At 38.2% G+C, this 15,918-nt stretch overlaps 1 protein-coding gene across 4 annotated transcripts in view; it reads right to left on the reverse strand.

Annotated features, from left to right (window-relative positions):
- Positions 1 to 3,074, reverse strand: part of ADARB1 (adenosine deaminase RNA specific B1) — a 74,057-nt gene extending 70,983 nt beyond the window's left edge. Inside the window, exon 1 of one of the 4 annotated variants that reach the window (XM_026679063.2) lies at positions 2,774 to 3,074. The gene's annotated coding sequence lies outside the window, so the exon portion shown is untranslated. The remainder of the gene's footprint in view (positions 1 to 2,773) is intronic. The other 3 variants (XM_026679066.2, XM_087949239.1, XM_026679064.2) reach the window with 3 other exon arrangements.
- Positions 3,075 to 15,918: the final 12,844 nt, after the last annotated feature.

Below are 15,918 nucleotides of genomic sequence, written 5' to 3' on the forward strand. Positions count from 1 at the left end.
CATCTATCACAAACAATGAATACATAACATAAGATAGTATCCTCTAAGGTTTAAAAATGAAAAAGATTACTTTTTATTGTATTCCTTTGAATTGGTCATGGCACTCATTTTTATCAAATTACTTTTCACTTCCACAAAGGTTCAGAATGAAGTATATAACCATGAATTATTGTATAATGAAAGCCTTTTCTATTAAATAAAATATTTCAGTGACATATAGCTAAAAATAAAATACTACAACTCAGTACAAAACAATACAAAATGTTTGTGTTGACTAGATAAATAATTACTTTATAAGCTTACATGGTATGAAAAATTAGAATTAAAGTGACCTGTTTCTGATGAAGATTTTTGGAGGATATAAAATATTATGCTCTTAAAATGTGACCAGTAAATGTTTAATTAATAACATGTATAGAATATTAATTTGCAGGTATGTTCAGAACAATATTACATAAAATTATTATGTAATATATAACTATTATACAGATATAAAAGTAAAGGAAAAAAACAAACAAAATTAAACACAAATGATAGTCTGAATGCTTTTAACTTCACATTCATATTAATTTCTCAGTGAGATTTTAAAAGATTTTCCCACACCAAAATTTATTGGTGTTACGGAGCAAATCTTGATATCTCTGTGACATTTTAAGTATTGACACATCAAAATATATTTTCTTGAACTGTTTTGAAATAATTTTAGATTCTTAGGAAAACTAATCACTAGAACATAGGAAGCTGCCTTACACTAAGGGGGGCCACTGGTTCATCTATACTGCCTACTTGGATTGGCAGCAATTCCACAAGGTTTGAGGTAGGTTTCTCTCCACGAGCAGTAGAATGAGAAATAATGAAGAGTGAACCTGATATATTATGCATGCAAACCTTGTACACCGGTAAATGAGAAACACAGTTTGAATCATGCTCTTTGGTAAAGGCTCTAATATTCTATTCTTCCACTCTATTACTATGTATAGCATTTTATTATTGTTTCTTAATAACCAAGTTAAGCCTGACATTTATACTAATTTCCACATTGCAACTACAAGCCCTTTATCTCTTATTTTTCACAGTTATTAAAATATATAATCATTCCTGTTATTCTGAGGTTCATCTTGCTATTCTAAGGTTTCAATTCTTGCTATCGCTAAGGTTCCTGCTATTCTGTGACTTCTCAAAACCCATTAAAAGAAATGTTTGTAAATCAAGTTGTCCAATTAAGTTCAAAGATGTAAAATGTTTCACCTTTTCTCCTGGAAGCAACTAATAAGAATCTCTAAAAAGCACATGCATTTTGATTCACCACTTATATTTAAAAGCTGTCATTTTATTTACCCATTTCCTTTAAAAAAAAGAATTAGTAAAGTTCTCATTTCCATTATTGTCCAAATAGAAACCCTTTTAACAGTATCATAGCATATTCTGATAGCTACACTTGATATTTTACTGTATCACTGAAAATTTCTATACATAACTAAACTGCCAACTAGTTTTAAACAATTGTTCAGTATTTGTAAGGCAGCTGAGCTGTTATTGTCATTCTCTAAACCCAAAAATAATTTTACATATGTAAGAATAGGATAAATCAAGTATCTTAGCTATAGTAAAAATTACAATATCTATGTTACTGGAAAAATAACACCAGATATACAAAAGGCAATATAAATGGTCAGTTGGTTACCTTGTTAGATTCTCGGGAAGGAAAGAATTTGATCAGATCAGGATAAATTTTATTAATGAAACCATTTCAGGAGCCCACTATGGCAAAAACTGAAGCTATTAACAATGAGTGATATATTTATTATGGCATAAAGTTTTATTTCATTTGTTTCTTAAAATGTTGTTGCTAGTTGGCCACCACTACAATATATCAACATGGACACAGGCAGAGAAGTGAAATATAAGAAACCCGTCTTCTGAAAGCCTTATAAATATGCAAAAGAATGGCAGTACTCTACAAAGCAGAAACATCTGTCTATCTGTATAAATGGGGTGGCTAGAGCTCAGAGAGATCTTTCCCATCCTCGCATGCAGAGGTAGCTCCAGTTTGTCTTCTCACTATGTCCCAGGCTGGCCCACAGGCCTCATTAACACATGCCACATCCTTAAATGACAATGTGGCCTGTACCACTTTCAAAGACTGCAGACAGGAGGGTGCTATTTTAATGATACAGATTGCCTAGCCATTCGGTAGAGTTTCGGATATAGGTAAATCCCAAACTCCGACCCACCAGGCAGGAGGACACTCTGCAGAGCTCGCTTCCCTACTGCTGGAAATCGAATGGCGGCGTTTCAACGAAAAACAACGGAGGAAAACTTGTGCAAAGGTTAAACTTGACATCTCCAGGCGCCCGGTCTGAATGCAATCGCTGCCCTCCGGACTTCACCATCCCGTGAGGTTGTTGCCATGGGGAGCTGCAGTGCAGTCTGTGTAAGAGCGTGGAGGAAGGACCGGGGCCGGCCAAGCCGAGGAGAGGAGAGGGAAGAGATTCTGCGCCCTCTCGCCCTTCCCCTCTACAGCCCTCGGAAAAGGCGAGCCGGGAAGGGGCGACCACACAGGACAGACCTTGGACAGCAGCAGGAGCAGCAGCGGTGCGGCGGTTCCTCTCTCTCTCTGCTTGCACCTGTCGCCCGGCTCCCCTGCACGCTGCTCAGGCTCTTCTGGCGAGGGAGAAGGATGCCCTCCGTAGGGACGGAGCCCACCCACCCCCGTCCCCCGGGCAATGGATGAAAGAGCAGCGGGAGGAAGAGAAGCAGGCTCTAAGCTTACCTCGCTCAGCCCCGGCGACAATGAACCTCGTCGACAGCGCTGTCGGGACAACGCACCGCCCTTTCTCCGCCACCTCTGCACGGCGCAGCCCCACGCACCCTTGCCCCGCAGCCGATGGGTCGCTCAGTCCGGGCGGGCGGGCGCGCGCTCCACTCCCTTCGCGAGACTGGCGGCGGATCCCCGAAAGGCAAGGCAACAGCTTGCGCTCGAGCCCCTCCGCTCTCCCCCCCTCCTCCTCCCGCCAAGGACTGCTTTTGCTCTGAGGGAAAGACACACCACCACGGAGGCTGGAAGTGGGAGGAGCCAAGAGGAAGGAAGGCAGAGAGAGAGAGCGAGCCCCTCTCTTTGGGTGCGCATGCGTGTGAGAGTCTCCGTGGCCGCCCGCTCTCTTCCTGCTTTGCCGTTCAAGCGCGGCGCTGCCAATGGGGAATGGCGTGGCGGGAGGTTGTTGTCGCCTCCCCTCCCCTCTTGTTCTCGTCTGGTCCAGGCGCCAGCCCGAGGTGGCGCCTTTCTTCCTGGGGTGTGTGGATAGCAACACATGCTCTTCAGGCCAAAGACGGTCGCCTGCTCCGCAGGGACTCTTACATTGAAGCGGCCAGAATGAAAACGAAGGTCTGTCCTTTTCTTGGAGCTGCCCAGGAAAGAGAAAGAGCCTCCATGTTCAGGAAGCCGAATTAACCCCCATGCCGTGGGGCAAAGTCGGCAACGGATATTGCCCTCTGGGGCTCTTCTTGCTGCTGCAGGGAAGCCACCGTTGCGCGGATTGGAGACGCTCTCTTGTCTCCTGAAACGCGGGGCTGCTGGGTTCATTGCCGCAGTTTGCAAAGCAAGGGGAGCGTTTTCGAGGCCCCACTCGTGAAACAGCCGCCCGTTTGTGTTCCTATATCTCCCCCAGGTTTACAGCTGTGATTCTGGGCACGCCGATAAAAGGGCCTTTTGCTAAGTGGATCTAGGTCAAGCAATGACTGACTGGTCTGAACAGAGACGCTGGGTGCTGATTCAGAAACGGAATGACTTGGTTGTTACTCAAAAGCATTGTAAGATTACAGTCTTAATGTGAGTGTGTGCACCCATCTTTCCTGAAATAAATTCAAGAATAATATTACAAACCATGAGAAAATGAGAGGTTGGGATGCTTTGAATTTTAGCTACGTCAGTTTCTCATAAGGGCATATTACTGAACCGGAGCTGTTCAGATTCTGATTGAGGACAGAACATCTGGAAATCCTATATACACTTCTTTAGTGTGTTATGTAACACTGTATGTACACAGAGAGAGAGAGTATATATATGTATATAAAATGAAACAATCTGAAAACTAATTCTGATAATAGTTTATGATGTGGGCAATCCCTTTGATTTAGTGTTATTAATTATATAGTGTATAGCAGGGGTGTCAAACTCCAGGCCCGCAGGCTGGATCCAGCCCGCTTACTGCTTAGATCTGGCCCATGAGGTTGCCCTCGAAACAGCGAAGGACCAGCCTGTGGTGCCTCTGCCAGCAAAAACTTAGCTCGGAAAGGCCATTTTCACTGGCAGATGGTTGCAGGAGACTGTTTGCAGCCGAAAACGGAGCTCGGGAACCCATGTTTGCTGGCAGAGCACTCAGGCCGCCACAGGCACCCTGGCACAAGTGATGTCAAGCTAGCCATGCCCACCACGCCCAGTCCAGCACACACACCCCGGTCAAATACAACCCTGATGCAGTCCTCAATGAAATCGAGTTTGACACCCTTGGTGTACAGTATTTTCAGATTTTAATTATAATCTAATGATTAATTAGGGCGATCACTGGAATCCTGACACTAATCTTTCTCCAGTTTGTCTATACAGAATTATTGTTCTATTTGCAATTAAGAAAACAACAGATGTCCTAGGTCTAAACCTAGTACTAAACCATAAGCGATGTTCCAGTCAACACCAGAAAAATAATACTGAGACATATGAAATTTTACTTCTTACTTTATGAATTTGTTATGGTATAATAGTTTCTCCAGTAGAATTTTTCATAATTTAATAAATAGGACGTTGCTTAAAAGAATGCTGCAATAATCTTAAGAACCCAATCCTGAACATTACATATTTTGAAAGTTACGCTGGTGCATTTGTCAGTTTGCTTAATTTTAAAATGACAGTTGTCACCTGGATGGGAATTTCTTTAACTCTGAAACCTTTTAAATGAGAATCAATATGTTAAAGCCTCTGACTTAAGCTCAATTTGTAGAGATTTCATGGACCTGTCAATGTAGTTTTACTTTAGGATGATCAGTAGAAGAAACATAATTAAATTATGCATGGTACATAGAAAATAGATACAAGGAAATTCTATCTCATAATAATGGAATTTAGAATCATCCAGTAAAATACTTTACAAAGTGTATTATACATTTATAGAATGAGATGCTCCAAAATATTGTGGTAGCTACTATTTAAATGGCTTTAAAGGGTATTCAATCAATTTATGGACAATAGGGATATCAATGGCTACTTCTCAGAGTGAACACAACTGCTAAGGAGCAACAGAAGGACAAAGATATGGCCTTAGCCTCCTCTATACACTTTATATAGATTTTATGCCATTATGGGAAAGAGTAAACTGGTCTGATTTCATGAGTCTGTTTAATACACACACAAAACACATACATGAATTTGTACGCTATGTATTTTAGTGATTTGTCAGCTTCCAAAAAGCTGAAACATTTTTAAAATCACTAAACATGATCCACAAGCAATAATATTACAAAATTAGTATTTTGTATAAAAATTTGTGACACTATATTACTTAGTAGTGGTTGCCATAGAGGGTATGATAAGTCACAGTATACCCATTTGCCAGAGTATATCTCACAAGCAACCTGCTATATGTGAGGGTTTTTCTTCCTATTAAATAGCTTTGTTTTTTAAAAAGTAAAGATGTTTTTTACTTTTTTACTTCAAAATTGGAGTGGAAGGGAGAGTGGCAGATGGTAAGGGAAGTGTTGCCAGGCCTATGAGTATCCACAGGACCCATGTAATCTCCTTAAGGATATAAATTTCAATAATTTTTAGAGAATGTGTTTATTTTAATGTTTAACTTTGTGCTGGTCTGTGAGTACTAAAGATTGATTCTGATTCTCCTCCTTAAGGAAAGTGTATAGTTTTTGATCAGCAAAACCACCATGGTCTTTCAGTAGAAGGAGTCATGGCCTTAAAAACCTACAAACTATAGATCTTGTTTTTCAGTTTCCTTTAACAGCAGCAGAACAATGAGCTCCTCCCCTCAATAGCCTTTTGCCAATTGAACAGCAGAAATTTGTCTAAAAAATAGCAATGTACTGTGTCCAATTTGAAAAAAAAAAAATTTTGTAATTGACCGAGTTTATAGCTTTGTTTCTAATCAGTATGTGATAGGATTAAGATGAAAAACTTAAAATGAAACTGGATTTTCCCAATAAAGGTAAAAGTGAATGATTACTTTGTGATTGTTGTGGTCTACCTTTAATGGGCTGTCAATTTATATAAGTAAATTACAAATTTTAGCTTTGAAATTCTTTCATGCAGTTAACATTTTCAGCATTTTTAAAGCATGAAAATGTTTCACTGTCTTTCATCAATTCTGAAAGTCTTACCACAGGCTGCAATAAATGGTTTACCATTTACAGATGAGCACAATTCAAAGCACTCTGACAATGTCTCCTCAAATGGTGATGAAATGTTTGCAATTAAATTGCCAAGCTCAGAGCTCAGACCAACAACCCATAGTTTACCATCTTATAAATTTAGAGGTGGATGCTGTAATTATAACAGGAGAAATATCTTCTGATTTCTATCTATCTTTTAAATAGAGTACTGTTACTGTCCATTCCTTCATCCTAGAATTGCGGTAGAATAGAATTAAATAAACCGATTCCTTCTTGGTAATCAATTTCTTGATTGATAAATAATGTTATTTAGTTGTATCATGATTTAATGTATTTTTAAATACACCTCAGAGGGTTTCTGGTACTATACATACTTAAATCAATAAGACTTCCTTCCGATAATGGCTACAATCCAAAGAATTTCATGTCTAGTTATATGGTATAAAGCTTTATCTTCTTACAATCACATAGCAAATCAGTTTAAACAGCACAAAGTATACTGTATGTGAATCCTATTGTAATTTTTAATTTTAATTTTAGGAGATTTTTAAATAACTCTAACATACCTGTGCAATTTGTTTAAAAAAATGTGTACTGTTGTGTCAGTACTGTTGCCATAATCATCACTTTACTTTCACATAATTTGATGATGAAGATTCATGCGAGATCGAATCTAGGTTGGTCACTAGGACCTGAGATTTACCCTTCCGAGTTTTCAGACTCATGCTGGAGCCCATCTTCAGGGAATTTCTCTCTACTTGGATACATGCTTTGGGCTGTTCTGTGAGTCATGTTTATGTGGTGCCTTCCTATTGGCTGATTGGTATGTTGATGTCTGGCGATTGGCTGTTGTTTCCTTCTGCTGCCAAGCCCTTGGCTCCTAAGTATATCTGCCTTCATTCTTCCACATTCACTTGCCAGATTTACTATATAAGTAAACTTTTTAAAATTGTTATTTACTTCCATATTAAGAATTTGGGGTGATAAGTTGAATCAGTTAAAAAAAATAAAATGGCTTGTGGTTAATGAGAAGTCCAAATGTAGTATTCTATAGTAGTACTCTACATGTCCTTAAACCTGGTGTCCCATCTTATCCAAGTGCTGTTTGTACTGGATCAGACAGGCTCCAGAAGGTGCTTCTTAGGGTGGTAATTCTGACATTGGACCTGAGAAAGGAAGCTTATTATGTGTATGATGCTACCATTCTAATTTCTTTTATCATGGAAAATCCGTTATACACACAAATATTCAAATAATACGGTTTCTTAAGCTCATTACTTTCCCAAATAAAAGCAAACATATGTGTCCCAGGATAATGTTGCAGGACCCAATCTGTGTCTGTCACTAGAACCAGAGGTTTAGTCTTCCGGTCTTTCAGACTCGTGCCCAGCCTCAGGGAACTTCTTTCTATTGGAATGTGTGGAGAGACGTTCCTGGAAGATAGGCTCCAGCACGAGTCCGAAAGATCAGAAGATTGGATCCTGCAACATTACTTCCCATAATGTTTGGCTGTAATACAGTGATAGGAAAACAATATGTGAGAAATGTCAATTATTTTAAAAAGTAGAAACTAACCAGAAAAGCCTACGTGATATTACCATACAGTTGCCTGCTGTCTGCTGTTACCATAATTGTGTTTCATATATGAATATTATGCTGTCTAATTTGAAATGAAATACTGCATCTGAATGCATCGGTCTTTCAGCTATTAAGAAAAAAAAGAATTCCAATACTCAGCAACTTGTCAGACAATATAGATGAGCATGAGCATAGACATGTAACTTTGATTAAGGAAAAAGATATTTTAAAAACAATAACTGGTTTCAGTTTTTATGTACTAATTGATCATGTGTCTGAAAAATTCAAAAGATCTAGCCTTTCAGTGATCAGAGGTACAAGTTTCATAATCAGTGCAGCTCCCTTTTTCTTTCCATGTACTGTAACTAGTCCTTATTTCTTTTTTGCTAGTCACAAGGTATTTTTGCAAACCTTAATTTGCACTCCTAAGATAAGGTGTTAAACTTGGTTAATACTTGATTGGGAGTTAGCAAAAAAATATTTGGATTGTAGGCTAGAATAGGAAGTTAAAATAATCTCAGGAAATGCAGTGGCAAATTACTTTTATCCTGTTACCACAAGAATTGTTTACATGTGTCCATAAAGTCATCAGGAGTCAAACTTGACTTGAAGGAAGAGTTACTTGTTAAAGCTCTGAATAAATAAAAACAAACCTGTGAATAGAATAAGGCATGCAGATTAAATATGTCTAGGACAAGTTCAAGTAATCTCTATCAATAAAAGTACTCTAACTGATAGTATTCCAGCTTTACCTCAATACCAGCAGTAATCTTTCCTAGTCTTTAGAATATCCCACACTGACCATATTACACAACTTCTGACATTTTTGCACTGGCTGTCAATTTGTTTCTAGGTACAGTATAAGACAGGGGTGTCAAACTCACGTCATCGTGGCGGCATGTGACGTATCGGGACTTTTTTCCCCTTTGGTAAGCCGGGCATGGGTACGGCCAGCATGTGATGCATCCAGCCCATAGGCCGGGAGTTTGACAGCTCTGATAATAAGGTTTTTATTAGCTTAAGACCCTGAACAGATTCCGCTCATGTCCCCTGACAAAGAGCTGCTTCTGCAAGATTTCCACCACTCAGATGGAAATAGACAGATATGATTTAGAGGTGACCCAACTTTCTAAGTGGAAGCCGCTTATAATGTTAAAAGCAGAAAAATAGTTTTTAAAAAAAGTGCTTGGAAGCAAACAAACATTTAAATACCAGAACTGCAGCAGCCCAGCACCATGCTCAGCATCCAATACCTGGAGGGACTGATGGAAGTTCAATGGGTTTTTGAACAGTCTGAGTATGGGAGCCTTATAAATCAACTGGAGAACCAGGCAGTCACTTGGGATGAAGCTTTCTCCCTTGATTGCCCTGTGGAACTAGCTTGCAGTAAAAGAGAAAGTCTGCCATTCCTTTCTTTGATTTTTAAAAAGACAGACCTTAATTGGCCTACCTTGTATAATTTTTTTAGCATGTTTAACCCTCTTGCCAAAATTATAATCAACTTTTCATTAGATTTCTTCCCAATAATTATATACTTTATATTTTAAAAAAATATTACTAGAGTTTTGGCATCTTGTAAATTATCCGTGGACTTTGGTAAATAATAGTAAAAAATGCGGGGGGGGGGGTGGGGGGGGTGGTTGGGGAAGGGGGGGGGGGGGGGGGGGGGGGGGGGGGGGGGGGGGGGGGGGGGGGGGGGGGGGGGGGGGGGGGGGGGGGGGGGGGGGGGGGGGGGGGTGGGGGGTGTTGTGGGGGTTGGAAATCTAATAACTAAGTAACCATCAAATTTTGTAGAGATTGTATTTTCAAGCAAAGACAACTTAGTTCCAGATCTTGTTCTTTGCAAGGGGCTAGGATTTCTTAGACAAAGAAAATGCTAACAGTTTTATTGGCTAGTTTTTAGCTTCTGTGATATAAAATATTTTAAGGCTCTTTGTGTTATGTTACTTTGAAGCATATCACGTTAAAATTTACTGTGTGTTGTATGACTGTGCTTCAAGATATGCGTTGCACTAATACTGCCTGTTGGAGATATCCATAATAATCTGAAGTGCAGATTCTGAGACAATTGGCAATTAGATCTCAGTAAACCTGCCATTTCAGTAAACCTGCAGTCTCAGTAAACCTGCCATTTCTTGTGTTTCTCATCTCCATTCTGAAATACAAGATATGAATGAAATACATGAAGTACCTCTCTGTGGCATATGATTTGTCATTATCAGCATCTCTAACATAATCACAAACAACTTGTTGGGCATAAGGAGAGCCTTGATTCTTGCAAATGAAATAATCCTTGGGAATGACTATTAAAACTGGAGCTGGGAGCAAGGACTGAACTTGAGGAAAACAAGTTGAAATGAATTCTTAAGACTAGAGATTACTTCTCAAAGGCATTGGAAATGTAGATATCCAGAATACTGAATTTCTGTTCTAATCTATGTTAGTCTGCACGGTTCGAAAGGAAGAAGTGTTCCTCCCAGAACAAAAAGGGAATCCAGCTAGATTCTTCTTCTTCTTCTTCTTCTTCTTCTTCTTCTTCTTCTTCTTCTTCTTCTTCTTCTTCTTCTTCTTCTTCTTCTTCTTCTTCTTCTTCTTCTTCTTCTTCTTCCTCTTCCTCTTCCTCTTCCTCTTCCTCTTCCTCTTCCTCTTCTCCTCCTCCTCCTCCTTGATTAAGCCTTTTCTCCATCTTGAGCAGAATTGGATTGTCCTGTCATTTTCAGGGAAATGTAACCTTAACTAATTCTAATGAGTATAGTTTACAAGAAATGGCTTTCCTTTATCTGTGAAAGTTTAGTAGATGTTCTACTTACTAAAGGTATCAGAGAACAGTTATACACCCCCCAGAATTGGATCAGTAGTGAAATGGTTGGCATATAAATTTAATGAATTAATAAATAATTACAATAATAAAATAACCAATTTATTCAAATACAATCTCTGCACTCTATTCTCATTGAGCTTGCAGTTTTCCCATATTTGGGTTTCTTGGATTTCAGTTAAAAAAAGGCCAATGTATGCCCATGTATTTGAAATATCATTAGAGATGAAGAAGCCTCCACTGTTTTGTAGAAACTGCTTCATTTCAATGCCCTGTAGATTAGTATGAATCACCCACTTTGTACTATATGGAATACTAGAAGCATTTTTTTCCATATGATTATTAACTGTTTATAACATGGTGCTGAGAAAAGCTCTGGCATCATGTAAAGTTACATTTATGATTTGGAACACCAATTTTTAACTGCTCTAAATGGTGTAGAATGATGAGCTAGCAGACTAGTAATCCTTAAGCTATTTAAATTTGGCTTAAGCCTCCTACATATTTTCATATTTCACTTAGGTTCTTTTCTTCACAAAGTCTTAGGAAGTCAATTAATTCCTGAGCAATAATGATTATTCTCCTTTTCCTATCTTCTCAAGAGACCCATAAACTAATGCTATCCTAGTAGTTAAATGTCTGGAGATTTTCAGTCATCCAGGTCATGGTTGCCCAAACGCACTTTTTCAAAAGACAACTGGATTTTCTTTGTTTATCCTTGAAGACGTCTCACCCTAATGCAGAGATCCCCAACCTTTTTGACGCCGCGGCCCAGTACCGGCATCAGCTGGGCGCCGCGACCGGTACCGGCATCAGCTGGGCGCCGCGCCCGGTACCGGCATCAACTGGGCGCCGCCATCTTTTTGATGAAAAAGTGCTTCCGGTGACCTCACCGAAGCACTTTTTCGTCAAAAAGATGGCGGCGAGCGCTCCGTGAGCTTTTGGGTAGAAATGGCTTTCTACCCGGAAAAGCTCACGAGCGCTGGCGCCGCCATCTTTTTGATGAAAAAGTGCTTCCGGTGAGCTTTCTACCCGAAAAGCTCACCGGAAGCACTTTTTACCAAAAAGATGGCGGCGCCAGCAACCAGCGGCCCGGTAAGAGTTGTTCTGCGGACCGGTGCATCGGTCCGCGGACCGGCGGTTGGGGACCCTGCCCTAATGGATATACCCTGGGAGGTTGTAGGAAGTGGCTGTTTCTGATCCAGCTCCAGGCTATATTATGTCTTGTCTGGCCCCCACTCCTTGGAATATGGTCTCTCCTTCCTGGGAAACTGCCACTTCACTATAGTCCCTCACATCACATCCTTGCTCACAGATACATTCTACCACGTCATGCTTTTATTCAGTAGAGCACCGCATCTCTTCAATGATCTCATTTTTTCAAACCAGTGTTTTGCCCTCTACTTTTTTAAAATAATTCAAATGATACTGTCAGATTGGATTTCTAAATAATAGTTCTATGAAGCCAAGGTGAATTATTATGTTTTACAGTAAATTGAATATTAAATAATATAAATATGGAGATATTTCCTCTATATCATATAATATGTTATTTTCAAATGCAGCAAGGTGTCTCCAGCATGGCATGTGAAATTGTTCCTTATTTTCTGTGTAAAGCTATTTCCTTCTAAGTGCCTCTGTTTGTCTTCTGCCAGTGTCCTTTGGAGAATTGACAAGCATGATTGTGCATATCCTTGCTTGCCAGACAGCAGTTTCTGGATGATCACTCATGGCAATGTTTTAGGCAGATAAAAATCACACCCTGAGTAATTTTGCATTTTCTCCCAAGTATAGAGCAGAGTTGATTTGGGAGCAATAGTAATTAAAATAATTTAATTTGGTGAAAATGTAGAAAATAGAAGATATATATATATTATGCAGAGGATGCATCCACATCAACTTTCTCCTGAGATGCCTCCTTGGCTAGAGTAAGCCAAGGTATGCTGACACACCCTCTTATTGTCTCTATATAATGAACTTGGGGAGGGAGGGAGGATTAATTTTCTCGGTGAAAATAATTCTCATGCAGCGTTCTTGGAAATGACTAAGTAGACATCAGTTGAAATATTGCCCCCTCAAGCTCTTCGTTTTAAGCTACAGGTTGGAACACCTATCTGTGTGGAAATCTGGGCATGAGTCAGCATTCCTGACAGTCAACGCTGCTAGCAACCTACCTCACTTTCTGAAAGAAAGCAGATCTTTGGATTGTTGCCTCACTTTTTTTTTATTCATCCCTACTTGTGATACATATGCAAGAAGCTCAGATCTGTTTATACACTACTTAGAAACCAGACATAAATCTTAATTCTACCACACAGAGAACTAAGAACTTTTTGAAGTAGCTGAACTGTTCCAACAGAACATAAATATGCAATACAGGATTTAAAAAGCAACATATAAAGACAATACTGTGGTCAGAGTCCAAAGAGATCTTGCTCAGTTTTTTATCCATTTATTTTCATTGCTACCACAATGAAAACTCCAAATCATTTGAAATGAACTGAGGATGTTCAGTACCTATTGCCTGCACTATAGGTCAGAAGAGAAACTGAAAGCTCAGGACATGAAGCTGCTTGTGTGGTCTATGCTTCACAATATCATGTCTTAACCACAATTTCCAAAGTTCATTTAAAGACAATTGGTGATGGGCATATGTGGTGCAACTTTCAAATATGGTGCAACTTTAAATTGAAAATAAGCTGTATCCTACCATAGTCTTGTTAAACGTAGGGATTTGGATAAAAACTTTTGGTATAGAAAAAGTTATAAATTTATAAAAGAAAAAACATGTCACCAACTACAAAATGAATCAATGATGCTGAAAATCTGCCAACCATTATATTAGTTATTCTTGATAACTGGAAAAAAATCAACAGGATTTTTATTTCCAAAAGAAAATAAATGTTATTTATAGATACTAATTCCTATGCACTAATGTTTCTTTATTAGATGTATATCTGCCTTTCAACCAAATGGTATTCAAGGAGGCTAAAGACAATGACACTAATACAATCTAATTAAATATTCAGCATTTCATATCGTATCATCTTATATCTTACAATAAAAACTCAGCTAAAACTAATTACAGCATATGTGAAAATCAGCTTAGGGGCTGATAAAAATATCTTTGCCTGCTCTCAGAATAAGTAAGTAAAGGTAACTTTGAGCATAGTTGACCAAAGTCACTATCATACCACAAGGACCACAGCAACTCTCCATAGTTGATATTCTGAATTGATATTCAGTCTCTGATTTGCCAACATCCAGGTCAGTGATCTAACATGCTTGATAGAACTGACAAATATTAACATGTCAATATATTCTTTTCTTACAAAATTTTCCGTCAGCATACTAAATGCAAGTTAACTCGAACATAAAAGAGAAGATACTAGGATTCGATCTTAGGCTAAATAAGTCCTTCTTTGTTCACTCAGAAGGACCTCTGTTGAATTGTAAAATGATTGCAAAAGAGTGTTCTGGTGCTTCATGAAGTAATTCAGTTTTCCAACAGTGGGCTGTGATTTCAGAAAATGACCAGCTGGACTTTTACCATTAAGGCATTCAAGCCTCAAATGGCACATACAGATGTAATGGCAGAACTAAAGAATGCACTGCAGAATTGAAGAAGTCAGATGACTCTAACCCTCCTAATCTAATTACTAGAGAAGCAGGAGGTTTCCTATCAGAGAACTCCAGGTCATAGAACATCCTTATCTGAGACGGAGCTGCCTTATTTCAGAATAGTAATAATAATCATACTGTATATTTCAACAAAGTCAACCAAATAAAATATAGATCTCTGGTTACTGTCAAGACAAGAACCTATTATACTTGAAAGTTAATTTTGTGTTCGTGGCCAACAAATAGCTTTAAGTCCTTTTGTTCCAGGGGTGCTCAAGGATATACACTCTCTGAAAAATAGTATAAACTATTTGAATCATGTTTACTTTTTTTATATACTTTCTATTTGTGTAACAAGAACTACGCATGTATCATGTCAACATAATTCCTAATAGAGGAAGTGTTTAGCTTTTGTTATTTCTAAGTAAATGCAAGAGTGGTAGAATTATTAGTTCCCATAATTTGGAAATTATATTTCAATTGATGGAAGTCTGAAATCATATTTGCCATTTTTAGCTATGAGTGGGATGATACCAGAATTACCATCATGATTTTCATAATAGGGATCTTATTGACCCTATGACATGTGAAGGGTTTGTGAAGCTAAGTTTGTGAAGTTATGTGAAGACCATATACATACCAGATATATCTTTCTGAGTTGTCCAATTCTGCGCCTCTATTGACTAGCTGCCTCTCCTTACCTAAAAATTTGCACTATGCTTTCCTTTTAGTTTTGTGTCACCTTTACTTTTTTTACTGGCCTTATGGTCATGATAAAGATTTGTTTAAGTTGACCATATACATATAGAAACAATTGCATATGGTTGATGATAAACAGGAAAGGACAGGTTGAAACAGAAGTAAACAAACTCTTGACCTGCTTAAGATACCTTCTGTGTGTCTGTGTGTCTGTGTATAATTTTTACTAAGAATTTTGCTTATAAAAGTAAAATTTATTACAAACTAAACTTTAAAAAGAAAATAGGAGTAAAAGGTTTAAGAAAAAAGAAAAAAGACCAAGAAAGAGAAAAGTAGGAACATAGAAAGGAAAGAACAAAGAAATATATGATAAAGTAATTCCAACTTTCATTATACGTATAAACAAATTTATTAACTAGTTACCTCCTCTAAGGTTACAAACATTTACAGTATCTCTTCATGCCATACCCCAACTTTAATCTTGTAAAAAAATATACAAGACATCATCTTTTCAATCCTGATATCAGTAGAAAGTCTGTAAAGGTTCCCAGAAATCACAACATATTTTGTTTTAACCTTGATCAAATAAACCAACTTTGAATTCCTTCCTTTTACTTTTAATAATTTTAATATTTTGTTCATTCAAATGTTGTCATAGGATTTGACCATTTCTTTACTTTGTTGTCCCGTTATACATAGTTCTTCAAGTTTTTTAACAAACCTCTGTAAATTCAGTAGGAAAAAATTATCTAGGTTACTGTCTTGGTTTGTCATTTATATTTCCCTTTTAAATTTTAATGCCTCAGCCA

The sequence above is a fragment of the Notechis scutatus genome, chromosome 1, assembly GCF_049901735.1.
Source record: "Notechis scutatus isolate UNSWTSFEM ecotype Mainland chromosome 1, rNotScu1.2, whole genome shotgun sequence".
NCBI lineage: Eukaryota > Metazoa > Chordata > Lepidosauria > Squamata > Elapidae > Notechis > Notechis scutatus.